This window comes from Moschus berezovskii, chromosome 16 (genome assembly GCF_049115385.1).
Source record: "Moschus berezovskii isolate FMDL1 chromosome 16, NW_MosBer_1.0, whole genome shotgun sequence".
Lineage (NCBI taxonomy): Eukaryota > Metazoa > Chordata > Mammalia > Artiodactyla > Moschidae > Moschus > Moschus berezovskii.
In genome coordinates, this window is record NC_142475.1 from 24,330,556 (window position 1) to 24,353,135 (window position 22,580).

At 39.4% G+C, this 22,580-nt stretch overlaps 1 long non-coding RNA gene across 1 annotated transcript in view; it reads right to left on the reverse strand.

Moving 5' to 3' along the window:
• Positions 1-10,575, reverse strand: part of LOC148775236 (uncharacterized) — a 61,127-nt gene extending 50,552 nt beyond the window's left edge. The window contains exons 1-2 of the long non-coding RNA XR_016039304.1: positions 10,470-10,575; positions 3,771-3,979 (exon numbers count right to left, since the gene is read on the reverse strand). This is a non-coding gene — a long non-coding RNA (uncharacterized LOC148775236). The remainder of the gene's footprint in view (positions 1-3,770; positions 3,980-10,469) is intronic.
• Between the last annotated feature and the right edge of the window lie 12,005 nt (positions 10,576-22,580).

Consider the following 22,580-nt stretch of genomic DNA (forward strand, 5'->3'; position numbering starts at 1 on the left):
ACTGTGGCTGGCCATATATTATCATGAATAAGCTGCAATAGTAGAAACCTTTTAGATACTTACACCTTTTAGAGAACCCTTTAGTGATCACTCTGAAGATTCTTGATAACATGTGTAATTAACTAGAAACTAGAATCAATATTAACCTTGGGTCTAGTGGAACTTCTGTTATCCAAGAACTATCTTTCCAGGCAGCTCAAGCTTCTATAAAAACTTCTAGTCTTTAAGTAGCCTTCTAAAATGAGCCTTTCTGTGCTTATGAAGAAGATTCCTTAAAAGGCAATGAAAATCTTTAGGGTCTGTCATTAGTCAGGTTGTCATGCAGAAAGGATCTTTTTGCTGGCTGGGGTGTCAATATATGTCATTCCTTCATGCATTAATTGGAAGGTTTGCAAGAGAAGTGACAAGAGATGAATAAGACAAGAAGAAAAGAGATTCAGACAAGAAGAAAAGAGTTTCAGACAAGGTAGGAGAGCAACAAAATGAGATTCCATACAGAGGTAATTGCAATTAGAAGTGACAAAAGGAGGAGTGAGTAGCAAACTGTGGGGGAGGGGAATGAATACTTGTGCTCCATTAGCCCTTAAATGCATAAGGCATCATTAAAGCTTAATTCTGGGTGTATGGTTAGATGAAGCAACCTCTTTTCCCTCTGCTTTCTCTTTCCATTTGTGTAGCATTGAATACTCCCTGTGCTCCCTGACTGACTCTTCCTCTTGACAGATAGGATGGCTTACATGTAGAATTTTCAAAAAGGACTGCTTCCCTGTAATGTCCTTTCTGCTCCCTTTTCTCTGTGAATATCTTGGTTACTGAGAGCCTGTGCTCAGGAATGGAACGAGTTTAGAGGAAAAGATTCTGCCTCTTTTGCAGGGGAGTTCTGAGGTTGTCCAGCACTGCCTATGACTAGGGGGTAATCCGTCTAGTTCTGTAGTTCTGAGGTCCAACGCTGGGAAATTGACCCCTCCAAGCTTGGGTACCTTAATGTCAGGGTGTCCTGGAACTCAGATGGAAGTGCAGTCTGTTCTCTTACTAGTGGTCATGGGATGTGCAGACATACTGAGAAGTGGGAGATGCGTCTTGTCTAAGCCATTTGTTCCAGTGTATCTCGCGGGAGGCAGAGGCGGCCCAGCCTGTGACACATCCACTGTCTGATGGCACACATTCCTACCCCAGGGGTCCTATCGGACTGCAGTGCTGTGGAGTGACTGTGGCATTACCATCTATCTAACCCTCATAATGTCCATGACAAGTAAGAAGGCATGCAGAGAAACTTGGAGAGCTCTCTTCTAGGCTTTAGGGAAATATGCTCATTTTCCTTTGGGTTCATCTTTCCATGACTTTTACCATTTACAGTGATGAGATTACAAGGACTAAGTTTGGATCTGAGACAAAGGTTCTACCAAGTCTGCTTGGGCAAGCCTCAAGCAAGAGTGTCCAATGGAAACCATATGTTTGTCTCAACAGCCAGCCTAGTACGTGGCATAGAAGACCAAAGAAGGACTCAGGGCTAAGGTTTCTCAAGTAACAAAGAGTATTTCTTGCCTAGAGTGTCAAGTGGTATCCCTCTTAGGACCTGTAATTGAAAAGGCATCTGGTCAAGGATGGGGCACTTTGCTAATCTAGCCCCATTTCCTTCTTTGTCTCAGAGATGGTTCTGATAAAACTGCTGCCTTTTTCTCACAAATAAATTAGCAGAAGCCCTGGCTCAGTGTGTTCAAGGAAAGAGACTGTAGCCAAAATTGCATTAATTTATAGAATTCTGCTAAAGCTTTTTTTTTTTTTTTTGGTAATACACAACATTCTCAACTTCTAAAATATCACCATGTAGATTAACACTATAGCTTTTCTCTTTGGAAGCCTTCATTTCTGGGCCTCATTCACATATTTGCAAAATGTTCTTCAGTCTTTATCCACTTGTTTATTTAAACTGCCACCCTGAAAATTTCTGCAAAATGTTGGATTGTACCAGTTAACCTCAGATATGTGTTGGGTTTGTTTCCTTGGATCCGTAGCCCACTGTGGCTTTGATGCCCTATTCTTTTTGTCTTCTCTTTGCTGGATGTGCTCCGTGACATGGGAGATGGTTATATTCTTCTCCTTAGATGGGAAGGGTTTCTCATTTCTTTACTAGGGTTATTATTGAAAACTAGACCCCATGTTGTTCAGCACCATGCATAGATTTTGGTATGGAGCCATTACAGTCAGGTCAGGGGCACTTCTGCTAAGCAACTTCATACCTAGTATCATGTGGGATTTGGGATTTGGGCTTTGGGGGTTATCTATACCTCACTACTGTGATTGTTGAAGGCATTAGAAATGATAGGATAAAGCAAAGTATGGTTCACAGTATATCTATGAGCATACTGGTTGTTCTATAGATAATATTTTCTATAACACGCTATTTTCTTAAGTGCACTCTAGGGAGCATGAATTTTGAGACTTTTGGATAATGGTTCAATGAGAAAAGCATTTTGATACTGAGAAATGCTGCGTATGATAACCACCTCATGGAAAATTACAACTCTACTAGCTGGAATCAAGATTGCTAGGAGAAATATCAATAACCTCAGATATGCAGATGACACCACCCTTATGGCAGAAAGTGAAGAGGAACTCAAAAGCCTCTTGATGAAAGTGAAAGAGGAGAGTGAAAGGTTGGCTTGAAGCTCAACATTCAGAAAACAAAGATCATGGCATCTGGTCCCATCACTTCATGGGAAATAGATGGGGAAACAGTGGAAACAGTGTCAGACTTTATTTTGGGGGGCTCCAAAATCACTGCAGATGCTGATTGCAGCCATGAAATTAAAAGACGCTTACTCCTTGGAAGGAAAGTTATGACCAACCTTGATAGTATATTAAAAAACAGAGACATTACTTTGCCAACCAAGGTCCGTCTAGTCAAGGCTATGGTTTTTCCTGTGGTCATGTATGGATGTGAGAGTTGGACTGTGAAGAAAGCTAATCGCCGAAGAATTGATGCTTTTGAACTGTGGTGTTGGAGAAGACTCTTGAGAGTCCCTTGGACTGCAAGGAGATCCAACCAGTCCATTCTAGAGGAGATCAATCCTGGATGTTCATTGGAAGGACTGATGCTAAAGCTGAAACTCCAGTACTTTGGCCACCTCATGCAACGAGTTGACTCGCTGGAAAAGACTCTGATGCTGGGAAAGGTTGGGGGCAGGAGGAGAAGGGGACGACAGAGAATGAGATGGCTGGATGGCATCACCGACTCTGTGGACATGAGTTTGAGTGAACTCCGGGAGTTGATGATGGACAGGGAGGCCTGGTGTGCTGTGATTCATGGGGTCGCAGAGAGTCGGACACGACTGAGCAACTGAACTGAACTGAACTAGCATATTAAAGGCAAGCCTGGGGTGCTGCAGACCATGCGGTTGCAAAGAGTCGGACACAACTGAGTGATGGAACAACAAAACATATCAAAAGCAAGTAATTTATCGATAAATAAACTTTTAATTTTTTAATCCAGAATTTCTGGATTTTATTGGAACATAGACTTTTCTTTGTTGTCATCAAATCATTTTTTCATATGGAAGATGATACTGGAATGAAGATGCTGCAGAACCACATTATTGGCTGTGCTCACGTGAAGAAAGAAAGTGGACATTTGTTTATATCCAAGGATGGGAAGGGTCAGTGAGGCAGTATAATGTAGATTCACACCCCTTGTTTAGTATCAGGGTTAAGAAGGGGCAGTTATTGAAAGCCTTTGTAAGTCTTGAGCAGAAAAAAATATGATTACATACCTCATTGAGTGATATGTTAAAACTGTGCTTTGAGGATCCTTCCCAGCCTCTCTAATGAGTGTGGTGGACATTGCTGGGTTTCTTCAATAACTGTTTCTCCTCTTCTGCCAGGCACATGGGAGACTGTACTTTTCAGTCCTTTTATTTTTTGGCTGGTCAATGTGATGAATACTGGCCAGTGAAATGTGGGCAGAAGTGACCCATACTTCCTGGAAAAGGAGACTAGAATGAAGACTCTATGAAATTACTCTGTCCTCACTGCTAAGTCCATAGGCTTCTTTCTCAAAGTAAAGTAACAAGATGGGGCAGTCTCCTTTAGACTGTGTCCTTGAGTGACTGTGGGGAGCTTCATCTGCCACCCATTTTTTACCCATCCCACCACCCCCACTTACCTATCGTAGACGTACAGCACAAGCAAGAAACTCTTGTTGACCCAAGTGACTGAGAATTAGAGATTACTTGTTACTGCAGCATAACTAAACCTCCCCTGAGTGTGTGTGTGTGTGTGTGAGTGTATGGGTGCTACGGGTGGATGCTAACCCTGGCCTCCATACTCCATATGCCTCTTCAAACCTTCTACCTTCCCTACTACAGAGACACTATTATTTGTTTGTTTACCAGTTTGGACTTCTAAAATAGATTTTCTCAAATAATTCCATTGTTAAAATTATTGGAAGTCATTGCTAAATATTTCTTTTCTTTTTTTATTCCAACTCAGTAAACTTTGTGGCAGCAGTGGAAACAGAAATAGAACTCAAATTCTAGTTGTGTTGTATATTATTTTATCTCCTTTTGTTGCACTATAAGTCAGGATTTAGTAATTTTTAAAATGAAAAAAAAAACAATACAGAACAATAGAAGAACAAAAATAGGCTCGCCACCCAAAGACAAGCAATGTTTATCTTCTCATGTGTTTATGATCTTTTGAATTAATAATAATGGTGATCGTTTGTATTTATGGAGTCCTTCCAGATGCAGATACACAGCAGTCAAAGGCAAGGCTTTTGGAGTCTGACTGATAAGTATCCATATGCCTCCTGTTATCAGCTATGTGACCTTGTTCAACCCTCTGTGTATCAGATTCCTTATCTTTAAAACAAGGGTTTTACTACGGTTTCATAGATTGAAATAAATTTTAAAGTATGTGTAAAATATTAACACTTGGAAGGATGCCTGAATTATTGTAAAAACTTAATAAATGTTAGCAACTTTACTTTTTATTTTTTTCCCAGTTAATTCTCATGTCAAGCCTACGCAATGGGTATTACTAGCCTTCTTTTATAGATAATGTAAAGAAGGATTAGGGAAGTTAGTGATTTCCCACAGTCACAGCCAACAGGCAGCCAAGGCTTATTCTAGAACTTGTTCTCTTAATCACTGTGATTAAAAAATATGCAATTTTTGTGCAACACACAAATGACAGGTATTTCTGTTTCTGATTTTCTTCACTCTTATAAACAATATCTTCCATGAAGTGAATGTTACTGTGAATTAAATATAATTTGTAAATTTTTTGAGTGTTTTTATAATTATTCCTTAGGCTGCTGCTGCTAAGTCGCTTCAGTCGTGTCCAACTCTGTGCAATCCCATAGATGGCAGCCCACCAGGCTCCGCCATCCCTGGGATTCTCCAGGCAAGAACACTGGAGTGGGTTGCCATTTCCTTCTCCAATGTATGAAAGTGAAAAGTGAAAGTGAAGTCACTCAGTTCAGTTCAGTTCAGTTCAGTCGCTCAGTCATGTCCGACTCTTTGCGACCCCATGAATCACAGCACACCAGGTCTCCCTATCCATCACCAACTCCCAGAGTTCACTCAAACTCATGTCCATCGAGTCGGTGATGCCATCCAGCCATCTCATTCTCTGTCATCCCCTTCTCCTCCTGCCCCCAATCCTTCCCAGCATTAGAGTCTTTTCCAGTGAGTCAACTCTTTGCATGAGGTAGCCAAAGTATTGGAGTTTCAGCTTTAGCATCAGTCCTTCCAATGAACACCCAGGATTGATCTCCTTTAGAATGGACTGGTTGGATCTCCTTGCAGTCCAAGGGACTCTCAAGAGTCTTCTCCAACACCAAACACAGTTCAAAAGCATCAATTCTTCGGTGATCAGCTTTCTTCACAGTCCAACTCTCACATCCATACATGACCACGGGAAAAAACATAGCCTTGACTAGATGGACTACTTGGTTGGCAAAGTAATGTCTTTGCTTTTTAATATGCTATCTAGGTTTGTCATGACTTTTCTTCCAAGGAGTAAGCGTCTTTTAATTTCATGGCTGCAATCAGCATCTGCAGTGATTTTGGAACCCCCAAAAATAAAGTCTGACACTGTTTCCACTGTTTCCCCATCTATTTCCCATGAAGTGATGGGACCAGATGCCATGATCTTAGTTTTCTGAATGTTGAGCTTCAAGCCAACCTTTTCACTCTCCTCTTTCACTTTCATCAAGAGGCTTTTGAGTTCCTCTTCACTTTCTGCCATAAGGGTGGTGTCATCTGCATATCTGAGGTGATTGATATTTCTCCCGGCAATCTTGATTCCAGCTTGTTCTTCTTCCAGCCCAGCGTTCCTCATGATGTAGTCTGCATATAAGTTAAATAAGCAGGGTGACAATATACAACCTTGACGTATTCCTTTTCCTATTTGGAACCAGTCTGTTGTTCCATGTCCAGTTCTGACTGTTGCTTCCTGACCTGCATACAGGTTTCTCAAGAGGCAGGTCAGGTGGTCTGGTATTCCCATCCAACCTAGACAGGATGTTAAAAAGCAGAGACATTGCTGACAAAGGTCCATCGAGTCAAAGCTATGGTTTTTCCAGTAGTCACATGTGGATGTGAGAGTAGGAGTATAAAGAAAGCTGAGCACCAAAGAATTGATGCCTTTGAATTGTGGTGTTGGAGAAGACTCTTGAGAGTCTCTTAGACTCCAAGGAGATCCAACCAGTTCATCCTAAAGGAAATCAGTCCTGAATATTCATTCGAAGGACTGATGCTGAAGCTGAGGTTCCAATACATTGGCCACATGATGTGAAGAACTGACTCACTAAAAAAGACCCTGATGCTGTGAAAGATTGAAGGCAGGAGGAGAAGGGGACAACAGAGGACGAGATGGTTGGATGGCATCACTGACTCAATGGACATGAGTTTGAGCAAGGTCTGAGAGTTGGTGATGGATAGGGAAGCTTGGTGTGCCGCAGTCCATGGAGTCACAAAGAGTCGGACACAACTGAGCAACTGAACTGGGGGATATAATGTACAGCATGATAAGTGTAATTAACACTGCTGTATGTTGAAAAGAATGTGAAAGTCGCTCAGTTCTGTTTGAGTCTTTGTGGCCCAATGGACTTATACAGTCCATGGAATTCTCCAGGCCAGAATATTGGAGTGGGTAGTCATTCCCTTCTCCAGGAGATCTTCCCAACCCAGGGATTGAACCCAGATCTCCCGCATTGCAGGTGGATTCTTTACCATCTATCTAGGCTGTATGTTATATGTGAAAATTAAGAGAGTAAATCTCAAGTGTTCTCATTACAATGAAGCATTTTTTTCTCTTTTTTTATCTGTGAGATGATGAATGCTCACTAAACTAATTATGGTAACCATTTTACTATGCATGTAAGTCAAATGATTATGTTGTACTTTTTAAAATTATACTGTGTGTATGTCAATGATCTATTAACAAAATTGAAGAAAATAGAGATAAAAAAAACTATTGTATTTTTAGTTTTTTGACTCCTACCCCTAAGATGCTAAGATTGTTTTACACACCAACCAGTTGTAAATAAGGATGTGCTATCAGAGAAAAACATTTGCTATTAAGATTTAAAATGAGAGTTGTTGGTGGTTAATCACATAGATTTTAAAAAAAGATTTTAATTTGCAGTGATTACATTTGATATAATCAGGTGCTTAAATTGATGTATTATATGGCCCCAAGCCATTCTTTAATTGAAACAGAAATTTAACGTTTCTGCATAGCTTTACCCTCTGCCATCTTTTCTCCTCACTGCACATTCACTCCTGGGGACAGCATCCTTACCTGAGACTCATTAACATCACTATCCTGCCTGTAACCAAAGGTCCATATCTCTAATTTTCCAACCCAGATATTTTTCTAAGTGCCACCCCAGACATCCACACATCCTCTGAAAAGTACCATCTGTTATTCCTTGTGTACTTTGAACTCACATTGTCCAATGCCTCATTCATCTTCTTTACCTCCAGACTAGTTTCTCTTATTTTTTTCTGTATGTGGTGACTGGATGATTAAAACAAACAAAAAAAAAAAGAATCTATCATTACCCAAATTTGAAATGAATTTCTTTTCTTGGTTTTTCTTTTTCCCTCACACTCAAGGCACACGAGTCCTGAGTCCCAGGATACACAGTCAGACTTTAGAACTGTTGCTCCACCAAAGTGCATATGGGGGCAGGGAAAAGATATCTCTAAAATATGCTTCTTTTTCCCTGTACTCTGCATGCTTCACCCCTGCACTGGAATTAGTAAACTCCGGCCTCCCTTCCTCCTATCCAGTTCCCCTTTAATTCAACTTTCACACCACCTCCCAAATGACAGAGGATGACCCTCCTATCACATCACACTCCCATTAAAAACTTTCCATTGAAAAATTCTCTGCTTATATGACGAGACCTAATTTTCATCTGGAAATCTGATGGAGTGTCCATCTCCAGCATCATTTCTGCCACCTCTGTACTGCTTTTCCCTGCCCCCATATGCACTTTGGTGGAGCAACAGTTCTAAAGTCTGACTGTGCATTAGAATCACTTTGGGAGCTTTTAACAAAGACCATGCCAAGACCCTATGCCCAGACCTAAGAGTGTGAGTGAAGCCTAAACACTGGTATTTTAAAAAAGAAAACAAACCATCAAGAGATTCTAATGTACTCCCAAAAAGAGATCCACTGCTCACCAAATTAAACTATTGGAATTCCCTCGATTTTCTTGTTCCTGTCTGACCTTTCTGCTAGGGGTGACCATGTTCATCATTTTAATTTTGCAAACCTCTATTCATCTTTTAAGTACTCAGTCGAAGTTACTTGAGGGGAGAGAGAGTTGGAGTGAATTTGGCATCCCCTCCAGCACATCGGTCATGTCCCTTCCACATTTTCTCTTGGGAACACCTTACACACACCTGACATTTTATCAATCTATAAAGTGCTATGCAAATACGAGTTCATGCCAGCCACTTGTGACAGACTACTGCCCCTAAGGGAGCAGTTATTCCAAATATTCGAAGTTATGACCCCAGGCAGTTCTTCCAAATCTGGTCCCAAGTGCTACAACCCCAAGTCCCTTTCTGTCTCTTGGGTAAAGTGGAGTGCCCCTTTCTCAGGTGAACACGGCATCTTGCATTTTGCATCTTGCATTTTGACAGCTCTTTGATAACTTCTTTTGCCACTCTGTACTCATCGTTTACGTTTCTAGCATCACTGGATGCGACAGAATTCTAAGGTTGGCTGTAGCCAAGGCATCTTAGCCATCTTTGTTTCTCTACAGTCTGGCATTGCATCTGGCTATATAATAGCAATTCAATATATGTTTATCCAATGAATGTCTTTGTTAATCAACCCAGCTGCTCCCAGTTGACTTCTACAAGCTCTGAAGCTCTCAAAGGGACTTAGGTAGGTGAGGATTCAGTCATAAGGAAATGACTCTCTGCCCTCTTGAATCTTGGCTTACCTATCAAGTTCACCTTAGGGTTGTATTGCATTTTTATTATCAATCTTTATTCTGTGTATCTGGAAAAAATCCTTTCCATGTGTTAGGGTTTAAGTGAAATAGCTTCAACCTTGGGAACATTGATTCCTGCTTCTGGAGTATGCACAGTATACTTCCTCCATTCTTTCTGCAGTTCAGGAGTTTGTGATATATAACAAGTTCAGGATGTGCATTCCTCCAGTTTCTTTTACATCTAAATAAATCAAATTAATGAAAAGCCATTATTTACTCTGTTTTTAATAAGCTTTATAGTCTTTAAACTGGGATAGGCAGAGAAGTCCAATTTATTTCTGCTTTTCTTAAAGGAAAATTGTGATCCTTAATCTTAATTAGCTTGTAGGACTGTGTTTCTTTATTCTATAATTTCAACATGACTGAAAATGTCTGTTGGTTGACAACACTTATATTTGACCTTGTGCACTCTGATAAGGCCCTGGTGAGCAGCAATCTTCCTCTGGGGTTGGGGGTTAATAAACATAATATTAATAGTACTCCTAGTAATACAATGATTGTCTACCATGGACCCTACAGTGAGCTGAGTGCACGTAATGCATTATCTTATTTAATGCTTATTACTGAAGTTCAAGGTAGTGAAGTTATTTCTCAGTGTCACATCCCTTCTAAGCCATGGAGCTGGCATTGCAGTATTGAGCTGAACACAAAGCTGAGTTCCTTGAAAGCCTGCCAGATCTATGACAAATGCCTAGAAGCACAGTCCTGCATCTCTCACACCTAGGAGTATAAACTGCTGGATACACCCCAGAGGTGGCTCCTGAGAATCCTCACGCCCCTCCCCTGTCCCATGCAGCAACCATGCAACTCCAATGCAAGAAGGTATCTGAGCTTTCTCTGCACAGATGTCTTGAACCAAGATATTTTCTTGTGTTTTTGTACTGATTATTTACAAAGCATGTAATACAACAAGAAGGAGAGATTGTTTAAAACATGATAGGAATCACTGTACCTGGTAAACTGGACCTTGGTGTCTCTGCATTCTGGGAAGGGTCATCTTTCAGCTAAGAAACACAGATCCAGGGTTTGTGATTGCTAGCCAAGGAATGTATTTCTTGAAAGCTGGTCCCTTAAAAACAGGACATACACTTTTGAGACAACTTTGAAAGGAAATTTTAGACTCAGAGCTGGTTGCTCTATAATAAATCACATTTCTGTTTTTTAAAAAAATGGTAATTAACTAGGCTCAATTGGTATTGTCTTAATTCCACATAGATCATATATGCTTATTCTTTCATGTTTATGTCAGTTTCTATTTTAGGGTATTCAAGCAATATCATTATTGATTTTCATTTTTAAGACAAATTAAGTTTATTTCTGAGTGCTAGTGATTCTGCAAAATAAGGAATCTCTCTTTGGCGGTCACTTATTTGCTGATATTTACTTCCTTTAGCATGTAAAATGTCATATATTGTGTTAACACTAGGATAGTTATATGTGATTAGTGATTTTTTGATGATGGGTTTGGGGAGCAGAATGGAAACAGTCTATATGGACTCATAGCATGGGCTCTATTTTAATTAAAACTGGACTCATTCTCCCAGTGGAAATCATTTTATAGCACTCTGTATAAAAGGAGATGAAATTGCTTTCATTTATCAAAAAGTTTTCCCCCAAGACAGCTTGCTTTCTGTATAGAGCGCAATACTTATTCTTTTGCTTAAATTTCATGCTATCAAAGAAACTGAACCACATTCCTCAAGGATGACTAATTGATAAAGATGTTAGTGAAGGATCTTTCTCTCCAACTCCACTTTCCCTCCCTCCTTCCCTCTCTCTCGCTCTTTTTTTTTTTTTGCTGGTCTAGTTTCTGAAATTCTCACTGAGTGCAAACAATCCTCTATGAATCCTCTGTGAAGGTATGTGAGTTCAATGTGTACCTAAAATCAGGCTTACTGTCTGTCATTCCAAGCTTACAAGTTGAAAGAAAATTTAAATTCAGTCCATACCAACAACAATAAGAGCAACAACAAGAAGTGATTGTATTTCGGCAGTACAGGATCCTTTATCTGTGTTATTAAACCACTTCAGATCATTCCGAGTCTTGTGGTACACCCTCCCTCTAAAATTAAACACACATGAAAGACACCTGGTTCTACATTTTGAAGTGAAATGCAAACCAGATGGATTTGTGGTCCTAGACTCATGCTGAAATGGGAAGTTGACTTTCACAAATGACATCTACAAATACACACTTAAAAGGCAGCTCTTGCTGGTCAGATGATAGGGCCCTTGGGGTTTTGGCCTGTCCTAGGAAGAAGCTGTCCTATAGACAATTTGGCCTCTGTGTATTGGAAGATAAGAAAATAGAGCTTCTGTTGAGATCTAGTATTTACAATCCAAAAAGCTAGTTTTTCTCCTAATTTTGAGGCAGTATCATTGCTTTAGTGTACTAGTTCAAGTCAAAGTGGCAGGGAAATTTTAATCTTAACATTTTTTTTTTTTTCAAATTAGTGATATGGTCCGGAGAAGGCAAAGGCACCCAACTCCAGTACTCTTGCCTGGGAAATCCCATGGTGGGCTGCAGTCCATTGGGTCGCTAGGAGTCGGACACGACTGAGTGACTTCGCTTTCACTTTTCACTTTCATGCATTGGAGAAGGAAATAGCAACCCACTCCAGTGTTCTTGCCTGGAGAATCCCAGGGACAGGGGAGCCTGGTGGACTGCCGTCTCTGGGGTCGCACAGAGTCGGACATGACTGAAGCGACTTCGCAGCAGCAGCAGCAGTGATATGGTCTATATGTTCTACATTACAGTATTTTATTTGTGAGGGTTTACATTGTGCTAAGCCCTGAGTATGTGACGGTAAACAACCAGATTTGTATTTACGCTCGTGCCGCTTAGTCTTGTGAAACTGTTTTGTTCATTGCTTCAAAACAAACACACATAATTAGTTGAGAAGAAAAGTGACACATAACAAGAATTAACTGTGTACTGGAACTGAGCCAGGATTTTTCCCTCTTATTTAAACTTCCCAATAGCCCTGAAAGATAGTTACCATGATCTTTGTTTTAGAAAGGCAGGAAAACTGACGCTCGAACGAGGTGAAGTAACTTGCTTAAGGTCATACAGCCACAGCTAGTTAATTAGCATACAGCAGAGTGAGCACTGGGATCCAGGGCTTATTCCACAGAATGGCAGCTCTCCTATGTTTAGTGCCATCTCTGCTTTATAGAATTTTGATTCAGCAGTTCAAAGTGCCCTTCCCTCAGCTCCACTAAAGGCTCTGAAGAAATAATGTAGAACACAAAATACCTGATTGAAAATACGGAAATCCACACTCCCAAAACTAGCACTGGCCATTAAAGCTTTGACAGTGTTTTTCTTTGACTCTGGTCATAGGACTGAAGAAATTTAGTAAATGTACCTAACGTCATTTAAAACTAAAAAACCTGTATTGGAGTGGGTAGAGGGGTATTCCCTCTTCCAGGGGATATTCCCAAAGGGATCCAACCCAGGTCTCCCACATTGCAGGCAGATTCTTTACCATCTGAGCCACTAGGGAAGCCCATATAAATAAGAGGGACTCTTTTCTTCTTTTAAGCTTAGAAAAGAGGTCAATATTTTAACAATTAAATGTTGATAGTTTTGGTTATTCGGTGGTATAGTCAGGAAGAGGTCTTTGTTGGCTAAGATGGGATTTTATGAAAGTTGGTTTCCAATTCATTTCTATTTTTCACTCAGTGGATACTCAAATCCTTCCAGGTTAACTAATGTAAAACCTAAAAAGTTTATTTTTTTCCCACATACTTCCTGAATTCTCTCTATAGCCTACTTGCCGAGAGTGTTCTGGCTTTTCTTCTGAACATCTGCAGAGATAGGAATCTCACTACTTTTGGAAGAGTTCATTAGAACATCTCTGTTTAGTTCTAATAATCAGGCCATCTTTTTTCCTCAAAATACGGCAATCCACATGTAGTTCCCATGGACAGTCATTCAGATCTATCCCATATAGTCTTCTGTGTGGCTGCCACTCAAACTGACACTACTTAAAAATAATTATCATGACCTCTATCTGTTTCTTCTGTTAAATATTCCCAGTTTCTTCAACTGCTCCTGGAATAACAGAACCTTATAGTACCAGAGCTAAGCTCTACATTCCCAATGTGATTTTATGTAAATAGTGCATATTCTAAACCCGTTCCCTTTATCCTAATACAGTTCCTATCTTTTTCTTTTATCAATAAGGTCTAAGTTCATATTAGTTTATTTTGGAAGTCACTTCTTAATTTTGACTAAAAGTGCGTTTACTCTCAACTTACAATCCTGTGCTTTTAAACCTATGCTCTGTTTCAGCATTATTTTCAGTTTTGTTCTCTGGATGTTTACTGTCAGTCTAACTTTACTTCCATACTGTATTAGCCATTTTTTCTCCCTACTTGCTTTTAAATTTTCTTTATTTGGTGTCCTGTAGTTATTAGATGAGCCCTAGTTGTAGATTTGTTCTTCCCTTAATCTAACCATTTATACCTTGCGCTGGTTCTATAACCTTCTCAGCCATTTTATTTTCAGTTTATCTCTCCTATATTCTCTAAATTTTCTTTTTCTGATTCTTAAATATGATATGTTTTTTGATTATTTCACTGTATCCTCTTATGTCTCATTTCTTCTATTTTATATTTGTGTTGTATTTTGACTATTTTATTTATATCTATATTTGTTGTTTGGAGATTTTTTAGTGAAATTTAAATTTAGATATTTATTGGGATTTTCTAGTAGATAACCCGGAGAAGGCAATGGCAAGCCACTCCAGTACTCTTGCCTAGAAAATCCCATGGATGGAGGAGCCTGGTAGGCTGCAGTCCATGGGGTCGCTGAGGGTCGGACATGATTGAGCGACTTCACTTTCCCTTTTCACTTTCACACACTGGAGAAGGAAATGGCAACCCACTCCAGTGTTCTTGCCTGGAGAATCCCAGGGACGGGGGAGCCTGGTGGGCTTCCGTCTATGGGGTCACACAGAGTCGGACACGACTGAAGTGACTTAGCAGCAGCAGCAGCAGTAGACAACCTATATTTTTTACCCTTTGATCTAATAAGTCTACTTTTGAAAGTTTATGTCAATGTACAAAGATTGGTGTATCAGGATGTTTTAGCATTACATATAAATAAACTGGCTTTCAATTTACAGGAAATTAAAGAGGCACTACTTAGTAGACTGGTATGCAATTGTTAACAAGAATTAGTGTGTGAATCTATATACATACATACATATACATATATATACATATTATATTCACATAAAAAATGTCCAAAAGGATTGGGTAAGAAGCACTGAAGAGTGATTATATTTGATAAGTGAGTAGGAGTCCAGAAGGATGGGAAAGAATCCTATAAGTTTTTCTTTAAAGCTTTATGTCCTGTTTGATATTTTTCTAAATGTCTTTTACAGTGACTATGCCCTTCTATGGGCTTCCCCGGTGGCTCAGTGGTAAAGAATCAGTTTGAAGTGCTGGAGATGCAGGACACTTGGGTTCGATTCCTGGGTCAGGAAGATCCCCTGGAGAAGGGCACGGCAACCCACTCCAGTATTCTCGCCTGGAGAATCCCATGGACAGAGGAGCCTGGTGGACTACAGTCCATGGGGTCAAAAAGAGGTGGACACGACTGAAATGAGTGAGCACACAAGCACATGCCCTTCTATGTTTAAAATATAATTTTATCACCTTCTATTAAATTCATCCCCTCACCTCATGTATCTTTTTTTTTGGTGGTGAGGCAGAGACCTGACAGATGGTCAATAGGTTAGATCCTCCTTTCCTTTGTGTCATCTGAAAATTGGTTAGACGTGAATTCTACAACACCATCAGTCATTGGCAAGAGCTTGGAATGCCTTTCAGAAACCTCCTTGCAGGGAGATCTTATCAACTAGTAATCTGGCACAAAGGAAAATGATCTGAATCCTTATTTTTTTCCTTTTCCTTTCTTTCCTTTCTCCTTCTTTCCTTTCTCCTTTCTTCTTTTCCTTCTTTTTCTTTCTCTCATATATAAATTTATGTATGTGTATGCATGGATTTCCCTGGTTTCTCAGACAGTAAAGAAGCTGTCTGCAATGCAGGAGACCTGGGTTCGACCCCTGGGGTGGGAAGATTCTCCTGGAGAAGGGAATAGCTACCCACTCCAGTATTTCATGGACAGAGCCTGCCAGGTTACAGTCCATGGGACTGCAAAGAGTTGGATGGACACCACTGAGCGACTTTCATTTTCACTATGTATAACACAGTAAGCATTCTGCCAAGCATGTACTTTCTTTTAGAGAACTTAAAAGTATGACAATATTGACATATTTATTCCTTGTATATGAGAAAATCTGCCATCTTCTTTCCCATACTATTAAAATTACTTGGGATTACAGAATTGTAAAATTGATATCTTGATCATATCCCACATTTTTAAGCATCTTCTTTTATTGTGTCAAGCTACAAAAGTATTCTTGACTTACATTTTTGTCTTCACACTTATAAACTTCAAGATATGAGTCTCAGAAAGCAGACCATCTTGAACTAAGAATTGTTGCCATAAGCCACCTAATGTCTTTGATTTGAGACTTCCTTTCCATGTCACAGTTCTTCAAGGTATCAAGTTAAGAGTTCAAATTAATGACAAAATCTAAACTAGATTTTGCAACATCTGAAGAGAGAAATGAAATTGCTCACTGGGAAATAAGAGTTTTCTATAGTGATGAAGTTTGATTTTCCCTTCAGGGATGCTACATCTGAATATATTTCTGTGAGGTACCAAGGAGGGACCAAGGCGAAAAGCACTTTTTTAGTATTGTACATTTTTTAACTGTGAAGCATCTTTTCCAAAGATCTCCAGTCCTTGTGGATACTGTTAAAGGAAGGTCCCTGGAAGAGCACCCAGATGCTTCATCTAAGTTTTTCTATTAAATTTCTGGAGCAAAATGGGACAATTTTTTGAAGTCATTTTTAAAATTCTGCCCATTCCTAGATACCATGCAAGATGTCAGTTTAAAACTATCTTTGCATTATTATAATGTGTTACCTTTAGGATCACTTCTGTTGTCCCTTTACATTCCATTGAAGATGAATCATTTTACTCATCCTGATTGGATTCAATTATTTTGGTTCATCTAGGTTGTACTTTGGAGTCCCCTGATTGACTTAGAGAACAGTGAACACATCATTTTAGGTCGCCTGTATCTGGGAACCTAGAGTTTCCCTTTTTTTAGGGGTATGGCTTTATTTTTTCATGCCTTTCTATGTATATAAATTTCTTAAGATATGGGAACTCCTTACAAATCGCTTCACCATTTTTAAGTGGGTAAACCAATCTGAATAAATAAAAATGAGAGAAGCCTAAAAAAATTAATGTATTATTTATCTTATAGTTGGTAATTCCTGGCTCCCTGAAACAAAAATTTGTGATTGTAGAATCAAGTCTACCTGAAGTGATGTTTACAGGCAAATTTGGTCCAGTCAGTTTTGATTTGAGTGCTGAAACTAGATTCAGATACATTCCATAAGTTAAAATTAACTAATTTATCAGAAGGGATTGAATTTTTTTTTCAGTTAACTACCCTGTGAAGTAATAAAAAATTTTTGATCTGGTTATATACTTGACCCAATGCATATAAACAAAATTATCTTTTGTTTTTTTCTAAACTGATAAGTTTGTAAAACTTAATTATACCCACTGTGCTTAAACACGTTGCATGATTTATTTTTTTAACCCTTGATATAAACTTAAATTACAGGAATTAATAGTTTGTTCCATTTTGCAGGTGATAAACTGAGGTTTAAAAAGATTAACTATCAGGCCCAAGGTCACTCAGTTAATAAGTAGAAAATCTGTTATTAAAGTGGAAATCTAGATCAGTGCTGGAACCCAAGCTCAGGACCATTATACTAAATAGCTTTTTGGTATTCTCACCTTTCCCATGTTAGACACATGTGATACAGACTGGTTTGGAAACTCTATACTACGGAAAGCTTCCCTGGTGGCTCAGACAGTAAAGAATCTGCCTGTAATGTGGTAGACCTGGGTTCAGTCCCTGGGTTAGGGAGATCCCCTGGAGGAGGGCATGGCAACCCACCCTATAGCGGGCTACAGTCCATGGGGTTGCAAAGAGTCAGACATGATCCTAATCTACTGATACAGGACAATAAGGCAAGTGCTTGGAAAATAGTGGCCCACAGTAGAAATCATGAGGGTGTTACAGGTCAACAGTTACTGAGGAGAATTTTAGAGATGCTTGTACGAGGTCTGGTTCTAATTAGTAGTTCATTGTGAAGAATACTAAACACAGACGGGCATTCGAGATTAAATGAAAAGAAGAAAAGGCTTTTTTATCCAATGGAAACCTTTTAAAGATTGTCCTGAATAAATTGGTGCATACCCAACAATTTTCTCCTGGTGTTTATTACAGGATGTTGCCAAAGTTTGCCTATTTGGTGCACAGCCAAAAGTTTTGCAATTTCCCTCTGATCTGAAAACATTCTTGTCAGATTTTCTTTTGAGTCATCAACTTTTCCAGACATCACACAGTTGAGTCAATTAAAATAAAGTTAATTGGTATTTTTGTCCTTTGTCAAATTAAATCATTCCATATGGGAGAGTTTGTAGATTGCTGGAGATGTCTTTGGGGAAGGTGAGAGTTCAGAGGTGAAGGCCAAGGAATTGTTTTACTCCTTTGGAAAAAAAAAAAAGTCATCTCTTTCAAAAAATAAGAAATGTCATTTTAAAATAATCTAGGTGCTAACCTTCAGAAAAGTAATTTCTTGAGTTTCATAAGATTTTACTTAAGTGTGTCCACAGAGGAATTTTAAGTAAAACTGACCATCATAAAGAAATCATCCTGAGAGATTGTTCTGTTTCATAAATATTCAATCTTGTTTCTTATTCATGTTCTTTAACTCTTAAAACACATATTTGAAAGTTAAGCTGTTTTGTGGTGAATATATCTAAATTTTGGTTAAAAATGTTCACATGTTTATATAACCTTTTGACCTTTCTTATAAGCCCTTGTGGGTGGGTCTCTGCATTTCTTTAGGTGGCTCAGGGACCAGAAATGGTTATAGGTTCACTATGTTCTTTCTTTCAATAAAAATTTGAGGCTACATTGGTAATTATTATTTTAACCACTGAAATGATAAAAGCTACCATTTAAGCATATTTACCATGCTTAGGGTACAAGAATGTGAAGTAAGTTTCTATATTTTCCCCTTAACCCTTATTATAGTCTTATGAATAGGAATGCATGTGTGCTTAGTCATGTCTGACTCTTTGTGACCCCATGGACTGTAGTGTGCCAGGCTTCCCTGTCCGTGGGATTATCCTGGCAAGAATACTGGAGTGGGTTGCCCTCTCCTCCTCCAGGCATCTTTCTGACCCAGGGATTAAACCAGTGTCTCCTGCATTGTCAGACGAATTCTTTATCACCGAGTCACTTGGGAAGCCCATCAAGTTTCCTTGTGGAAACTGAGGTTCAGACAAGTTAGATAATTTGCTCAGCAACACACAACTTTAAGTGGGAGAGATTCAACCTATTCTCTGTATGTGAAAATGTTATCTTCCAGAGTTTGCTTATCCTGAATATAGTTCTTATTAATAGTATAAGCACATAAATGATTACAAGATTATATTTATTGGTAATGAGAATTGATTAGGTGGCTCAGATGGTAAAGAGTCTGCCTACAATGCAGGAGATCCGTGATTGATCCCTGGGTCAGAAAGATTCCCTGGAGAAGGGAATGGCTACCCACTTCAGTGTTCAGTCCATGGGGTTTCAGAGAGTCAGACATGACTGAGTGACTAACACTTTCACTTGGACAAATAGAGACATGACCAAATGATGACCTGAGTGAAAAGGAAAGAAGCATGTAGGATGGGACCTTTAAACAAATAATTGTGTCCATCTTGGTGGCAAATAAAAATGTGCCAAAGAAGGCAGCAGTAACTGAGAGAACACCGCAGAGCAGAACCGGAATCAGGACACATTCATCTCGTGCCAGAATTCTGTTCCAGGATATTATTTTGACTATGATAATCTTTTAGGAAATTTTAGTACCAGTTTTTTTTTTTTTTCAAGAGAAAAGTATACACCATTGTTACTAGATCTTCTACTATCAGAAGAAATTTACTTTCTTTGGGAACATTTTATACATTGAAAATTTTCCTTTGTAGAATTCACCTTTCCTGATTGTTTTTATTCACTGTCTTCCTAAAATTTTCCACAGTAAAGTCATCTATGAAAAAATGTATTTCTGGAATAATACTTAGGATAATATTTGGCATATGCTCCGTGCCATGGTGACATCAGTGATAAGAAAGGGATGTAGGGCATTAGAGATACAGCTGTAGCTCTCACTATTACAAAGCAAAAGAAAAAACAGATAATTTTTAAGCAGGAAATCAGATCACACTGCTTGCTACTCAAAACCCTCCACTGCTTCCTATAGCACCTGGAACAAAACCCGATTCCTCAAAGTACACTGTGAAGACGTACAGGACGCAGTTGCTGCCAACCTCTGCAATCCCATCGACCGCTCCCAGAACTATTTCCCTCCATACTGACCTTCTCTCTCGAAGCACACCAAGCACGTGCCTGCCTCTGCAGCTTTTCATTTGCCGTTTGCTCATCTAGGACAGTCTGTCCCCAGAGGTTTTGCCGAGTTCGGTTCTTCACAGTAAAGTCCCCTTCAGGTCTTCTTCTCACTATCATCTGACCACCTTCCCTGAAAAGGCCCCACCATCCCCTGCCCGTTCATGCTCACATCCTACCCTGATTTATTTTCTTAATAGCATCTGTCATTATCTGAGACTGTATCAGTGAATCATTTTTGTGTCACTGAAGTCTCCCCGAGAAAAAATACAACCTCAGCGATGCAGAGAGTATGTTAATTGTGTTCCCAGTCTCGGCTGTATGTACATAATGTCTGTTAATAAACAGACAAACACAAAACAGACGTTGCAGGAGGTGACTTCTAACTCCCTCTGCTCTCTCACATAGTGCTCTCATGTCTCCTTGCTTTAAAATTAAGGCAAAAGACAAAGAGAAAGCTTTGCCTCTTATCAACCGAATGTTTGTCTTCTAAGTCACTACTTCCTCTCTGAGTTTTGGACATGAGAATGTCCTCCACCTCCAGGGGAAACACTGGCCCCTGTTATTCATTGTTTATCTTCCATGACAACTTCCTAAAACTATTTTCCTATCTTGTTGCTGGGATCTCCCAGCCTCACCTCCCCTACTACACCCTGGACTGGGCTTTTGCAGTTGTTCCGCCTTGTTTATGGTGAGAGTTCCAAATATAATTTTGGGCAATCTGCTCTTTGCCCCGTTCTGTTCAGTTCTGTCGCAGTCCGACTCTTTGCGACCCCGTGGACTGTAGCCTACCAGGCTTCTCCGTCCATGGGATTCTCCAGGCAAGAATTCTGGAGTGGGTTACCGTTTCCTTCTCCAGGGGATCTTCCCGACCCAGGGATCGAACCCAGGTCTCCCGCCTTGGAGGCAGACGCTTTAACCTCTGAGCCACCAGGGAAGCTCCACCAAAAATGATGATGCCTGCTTCTGTTGAGCGACAGATCAAACTTCCCTCCAACAGGCTCCACACACCTACCCAGATATATACTCAACCTTCTTGTAACACTCATGTAACTAATTCTGCTTTGGAAGGTACATCTAATTGGTGCTGGTTCCCTGACAATCTTGTCTTTCTAGACCTGGTCTTCAATGCTCCTGACATGTTTGTTAGTTACATATCCTGCTCAGTGGTGCCTATTACCCTCTAGTTGAAGATCGCCCTCTCATTAGCATTGGTTATTCCTTTTATTTTGAGGCACCCTCCTAAATATTGGAACAGCTTTCCTTTCTCCTTCTTTGTTTGAGAGTTTCAGTTTTCCTTTCTGGGAACCAAGCCCTAATTCCTATTCACTGTTTTAGGAAAGGGAACTAAGACCTTTCAAGCAAATAGAATCTGGGAAACTTGCCTTAGCATGCCAAAGACCTGGGATAAAAATGATGAACAACCTTTGTTAGGATCCTCAAGATGTTGCAATCAGCCTTCAGGGTGTGACAGAATCAGGAATGAGACCTTAAAATCTTAAAAAATAGTACTTGAATTAGTTCAATTATTAATGTTCCATTCAATTATCTATCAGAGTGACTAGCATGATACTAGGGGTCTGACTGTGATGTCCCATTCCTTATGTGTTCATTCCTTGTAATAAAGTGGTTACTTTGTTTTTTGCTATCCATGGTGCCACTGCACCATTTTCCACACAGTGGGTGCTCTATAAATATGGGCTGGTTGGAATGTGGAATTTCAAGTGTCATAACTTAAGAGTTATGGTCTCCTTATGATTGTAATCATGAACTACAAATGTAGCTAAACCTGGATCTCTACATTGAATTAATTCCATTCAGCCTCTAGTTTAAGTCACACAGCAAATCCCTAAGGCAGAAGTCATCTTTTTATTTAAGGCCAATAAACAGTGGTTAATAATGGAGAAGTCTTAAATTTCAGGCATGTTTTTAGAAATTAAATCTAATAATATTATTAAGTGAAAGCAAAGGAATATTACTTGTTTGGTGGTAGTCTTTAAATATCTAAGAGAAGTACACATATTATGCCTCAGTAATGGTTTTGTGGTTTGACTCTTGCTTCCTTAAATACAGGAAATGACACTGAGAACAGTACAATATATACATGTATTTTTTAATGTTCAGAGTCTCCCTTTTAAGTTAAGCAGATATTTGTAACATTCTGAATTGATTTCAGGTATTTAGGGACACAGTTTTAAGAACTATAATAAAATGAAATGAGTGTTACTGTTACATGCTGATACATGTATGCTGCTGCTGCTAAGTCACTTCAGTCGTGTCCGACTCTGTGTGACCCCATAGTATAGTGTCATTCAAAAGTGAGTGAAATAAACCTTAGACAGTAAGTTAAGTGAACCAGGCAAAATTTTCTCTTCTGAAAGATTAAGACTATATATAACTTAATCAATATCTAATATTTCAGTTCTTTTTAGCTCCATAAGCAGCTATTTAGCATGTGCCATATGCTGAACTTGGATCTAGCTTTACAAATATGATTA